Genomic DNA, 5,708 nt, shown 5'->3' on the forward strand with positions numbered 1-5,708 from the left:
CCTAGTCATTGTCCAGCTTTCAAGGAACTGCAAAAACTATGGCCTGGATCAGGCGCATCTTAGTCTCCAGACTGATATTGTTGCACTTCATGACTTTGGAAAGGTCTCTGACAGCAGACTTTCCCAGTGCAATTCATCTTTTAATTTCCTGGCTGCTGGTACCAAGAATGTTGATTGTGGAGCCAAGCAATCTAAAGCTGTTAACAATCTCAATTTCTTCACCATCTATCATGATGCTACCAATTGCCCAGTGGTGAGAATCTTTGTTTTCAATCTATATTGAAGGCTGAAAAATAATGTAGACAGACAAATATAATTTAAAAATCTCTAAAATGTAGAGACAAGGGTCATTAATAGGTGATGGATGTTGGAGGGACATAGACTCTACTTCTTGACTTAACAAATTGTGTTTAAACCAATGAAATATTTTATAAAACAATGTTTGTCTGAAACAATAAAGGGTGAACACCAAGAGTACAAATGCACTAAAGTAAAAGAAAATCTAAAGGCATGCAATAAAAGTCTTCATTTTAATAAGAAGTCTTATTAAATAAATGGAAGTCCCCAGAACTATTATGTAAATGTAATGCATATGTAATTGGAATATTTATATAGTTGATTTTAAACTGTACACAGTAATCTTAAACTACAGCTCGGTGGTAAGGAATCGCACAGCTAATCCACTCACACAGTTGGAATCCACCAGCTGTTCCTCTCTACAAAGATAAGCAATCTCCTCCTGATGGATTTACTGCCTCTGAAAACCTGCTAGAAGTTCCAAGTTAACTGTGCACAACAACAGTGAGTTGATTCCATGTTATTAGTACACAACAATAATCTTAAGATACAGATGTCCTGATAGAGATCAATAAATATTGTTTTAGAAAACACTGAGTCTTTTTTTTTTTTTATTCACAACTTATTTGACCACTCAAAAGTTTTGGGTGCTATAGTTTGCTTGCTTTGGGTTTTTTGGGTTGGTTTTGGTTGTTGTTGTTTTTTTCTTTTAATGAACATTTACAGACACTTTGGATTTTTATTCATTCATTGTTGCCTTTTTCTCCCTGCCCATCATCTTCTCTTTGAAAAGCAAAAGAAAAATTCTTTCATTGTTATACAATCCCTCCCCCCAAGTCCACTCCACTATGCGACCTTCATTGAGGGGATTATAATTTTTATTGGATTAAACTGCCATGCCTTTTTCTCAAAGTGCCTTTGGGATGGGTTTCAGTTGGCAAGCTTTTTTTAGATTAACAGCCAAGCATCTATCCATTGCATGACCAGGGCTCCTCTGCCAGACAGTGAGAAAACCATGTAGGAGAGCGATAATGTCTGCCTCATCACACACAGTTCAGTGTCACGTATCACAGAAACTGAGGAAGAGATCAGTAAAACAGAAAAACTACTAAGAAATCAAAATAAGCACAAAAAACAATATTCCAACTCAAGCATAACATATGTCTTTCATAAACAGCTCTGACTCCTGGGGGAAAAGTAGTGAGAAATGTGGTGATTCACAGTAATACATCAGCTAAATTACACAAAATTTAATATCAGAATAATTATTTATACTGTAAACAAGCAGAGCAGAAAATTAGAACTACTTTGAAAATGGGAAATGAGTATTAAAAGACCATACAGAACAAATCCACAGTGTCAATCATTACTACCAAAGTTGTTTTTAAAAAACATTGGTATATAAAAAGATATCAATCAAAATATCAAGGACATTTGTAAATTAACAAGCAGTGAATATCTGGGATTTGGAGAGAAGTTCCCCAAAGACGTGTCTAGAAAGATGCATCATTATAGCCTTTTAGAGTAAGGACATGAACCTGGATAAAATATGCTTTGAATTATAAACTCTCATTCTTTGGAATCTTTTCCACAAAGGTCATATCCTCTAGTACATAAAGGATGGGGTTATCATTAGTATTGACTTCCCAGTGACATGAAATGTTACAAAATGTATGGTACATCTACACAATAAATTTAGGGAGTCACAAATGAAAAGAGTTGCAGTAGTTGATTGGGGGGTGGGGAAGCCTGCAACATATTATTAGGAGAAAATCAAGGTGCAGAGAAGTTTCTGTAAAATGAGCCTGTTTGGCTAAAATACTAAGCATCCTTCAATCATTCTGTGTCCTGGTGTTGCCAAACCACAGAGCTGCATGGTCCTGTCACCAAGATGCCAGAGGTGACACAGCCCCACGACCAGCCGGTGAAGTGAAGAAGGAGGACTTGGAGACATTTGCCTTCCAGACTGAGATCTCGCACCTCATGTTCGTGATTGCTGAATGAGCTCTGCTATGAAAGACTGATCCATTCCAGCTCTCTGGGAAAGCTGCACATCAACCTCATCCCCTACAAACAGGATTGCACCCTTACCATCGTGGACAGGGATGTCAGGATGACCAAGGCTGACTTGATCACATACACACATACACACATACACATACACACATACCCCCAACACTATCACCAAGGCTGTTCGAGGAAGCCTTCATGGAAGTGCTGTAGGCCAGAGCAGACAAGTCCATGATGGGCCAGGTTTCCATTGGCTTCTGCTGCGCCTATCTGTGGCTGCGTAAGTTCCTGTAATCACCAAGCATAACAACTAGGGGTCCTCAATGCTGGTGGCTCCTTCACCTTCAGGTGAACTGCTGAGTCGTGGAACAAAGTTTATTCTGCATTTGAAGGAAAAGCAAAGAGTGCTTGGAGGAAAAGAGAATGAATGGAGATTGTGAAGAAATACTCAGTCTATCAGCTATCCAATTTATCCATTTACCTCTTTCTTATCAATTTATTCACTTATCTCTCTCTTCAAGGAGAAAGAATGAGATAAAGAAGTGGGTGATGATGAGGCTGAAGAGAAGGCAGATAAAGAGGAGAAAGAAGGAAGGAGGCAGATGGCAAGCCTGAGGACTGAGGATGTTGGCTGTGATGAAGAAGGGAATGGTGACAAGAAGGAAATCAAGGAGGCATTCAATAAAACCAAGCCAATTTGAACCAGAAATCCCAATGACTTTACCAAAGAAGAGCTTGACCAATGAGAGGGACAACTGATTGGTTGTGGAGCATTTCTCTGTTGAAGGACAGTTAGAATTCTGAGCACTTCTCTTTCTCCGAAGGTACCCCTTTGACCTATTTGAAAAGAGCAAGAAAAACATCTTCAGGGTCTTTTTAATGGTTAACTGTGAGGAGCTCATCCTGCATACCTGAATTTCATTAGTGGCATGGTGGACTCTGAGGATCTTCCTCTGAATATTTCCCGTGAGATGTTGCAACAGAGCAAAATTGTGAAAATAATCAGTAAGAATTTGATCAAGAAGTTCACTGAACTGGTGGAAGATGAAGAGAACTACAACAAAATTTTCTGAGCACTTCTCAAAGAACATTAAGCTTGGAGATTCCCAAAATGGGAGGAAACTTTTCGAGCTGTTATATATTACACGTCTACCTCAGACAACGAGATTGTGGCCCTTGAGGATTACTGTAACCAGATGAATGAGAAACACATCTACTACATCACCGGTGAAACCAAAGGCCAGGTCCCCAACGCCACTTTCATAGAGATAAGTTACATGATTGAGCCCATGGGTGAGTACGGTGTGCAACAGCAGTGCAAGGAATTTAGGGGAAGACGTTAGTGTTGGTCATCAAAAGCCTTCGAGCCTCCTGAAGATGAGGAAGAGAAGAAGAAACAGAAGGAGAAAAATGTTTGAGAAGTTCTGCAAAATTATGAAATCCATCTTGGAGAAAAAAAGTCAAAAAGGTGGAGGTGTTTAACCACCTGGCCACGCTCCATGCTGCACTGTCACCAGCACATACGTCTAGATGGCAGACATGGAGCGAATCACAAAGGTTTAGGTCCTAAGGAACAACTCGATCGTGGGCTCCACGGCGGCCAAGAAACACTTGCACATCAACCCCGATCACTCCGTTATCAAAACCCAGTGGCAGAAGGCTGAGGCAGACAAGAAGGACAAGTCTGAGAAGGATCTGATCATTCTGCTTCCCGAGACCTCACTCCTGTGCTCGGGATTCAGCCTGCAGGTCCCCCAGATTCAGGATCTACAGAATGAACAAGCTCGACCTCAGTGTTGGTGGAGACGACCCCACTGCTGATGACACAAGCGCTGAAGTCACCAAGGAGATGCCATCCCCGGAGGGACACACGTCACACATAGAAGTGGCCTGAGCCATATCCAGTCACTAGTTGTACACCTGCTCAATACACCTTCATTCCCTCTCATATTTTCAAGGATTTTTTTCTTTGTTTTTGTGAATATTTAAAGACATCTGTATAGCAAGGCAATGACAAGCTTCCTTTCTGCTTGTAGTGTGATCTTGTGCACTGCAGCTGCTCCAGCAAAGTAATATATGTTGTGAAGCGTGTGTAACCCAACCATAACTATGTGGTCTGAAGTGTTTATCTGTTCAGCGGATTCCTTAGTAAATGGTCATTGAAATGATGAGCTATGCTTTGATGTTGAAAAGAAAATATCTTTCATCTTCTAGGATCTTGATAAGCCGTCCACACCCTGTAGTTGACAACTCTGCATATCTTAGGCCTCCAGAAAGGAGTGTGTTACACTGAAGTAGCCCGATGGAAATGAACATCCAGACAGGGCTTGTTTTCCAAGGAAAAGCTATTGTTTAGAGTAGCAAAACCAGACGCTTTGAATGCTGCTACTGTAAAGGCCTGTTTTAAGATGTAGTCAAGTTTGGAGCACTAAGTCACCTGCTATGTCAAAGGTTTTAAAAAATTCAGTCAGTTGGTTATAAAGGGAGGGGGGAAATAAGTAACCCTTGAACATATGTTTGTGGTTATGTCTGTGTATCCAAAACAGAGGACCAGGAATTCCAGCATGCCTCTCTGTGTGCTTATTTAAGCAACAGTAGGTAGATACCAGATTGTTAGCATGATTTATCTTAGATTCACTTGTGGGAAGGAGAGCTAGAACATGCAGAAAAGAGTATGTTAAGAGCAGACATGATCTTGAAGACACTATACTGAGAGAAATAGCTGTCTCAAAAGGACAAATACTGTATAGCACTGATGTTATAAAATAGGACTGACCCAGAGTAGGGGATGAGAGGGAGAACAGGAAAAGAGTGGGTAGAAAATGAACACTACACTGAAACAGGTAAGGCGAAGGACTGTCTGAAGGGGATATAAGAATGGCCATTATATGCATGGCAACTAGCAACCTGGAACAAGAGGTACATTTGGACTAGGGTCAGGGAGAGGGGAGAGAGGAAAATGTAAATGAATGGAAACTCAACTTTTTGGTAAACTTTAGTTAAAGTCACAATAAAATAATTTTTAAAAAGTAGAGACTGGATAAACAAACTATGACACGTTCATCCATTCCACTCAGAGTGGAGCCAACCACGGACACCTACTGCCGTAGGAGTTAAGCTGGCCAAGGTAGGAGCTGCCTGGGTTAGGATTAAACAAACACTGGAAACTTCAAGACCTCAGTCTCCTCCTGCCGGGCTCCAGGACACAGACCAGGACACAGGCAGGAACCGGGTGTCCCCTAGACCTGGGGTATGCCACCCACAGGGACAAAGGAAGTTTGGGTGGGCCCCTCCATTGCCATGTCTTTGACTGTACCTACCCCGCTGAAATAGGTGTACCCTCACCTGAGACTTCTCAAGAGCAGGCTGGTAGTTGGAAGAGCGAGAGGTCTCCTCAGCCT

General features: G+C 41.3%; 1 pseudogene; it reads left to right on the top strand.

Moving 5' to 3' along the window:
• Window positions 1–2,541: 2,541 nt before the first annotated feature.
• LOC102858989 lies at window positions 2,542–4,201 on the top strand (annotated as a pseudogene).
• Window positions 4,202–5,708: the final 1,507 nt, after the last annotated feature.

Source organism: Elephantulus edwardii, unplaced genomic scaffold, assembly GCF_000299155.1.
Source record: "Elephantulus edwardii isolate Elephantulus edwardi_28Jun2011 unplaced genomic scaffold, EleEdw1.0 scaffold00041, whole genome shotgun sequence".
Taxonomy (NCBI): Eukaryota; Metazoa; Chordata; class Mammalia; order Macroscelidea; family Macroscelididae; genus Elephantulus; species Elephantulus edwardii.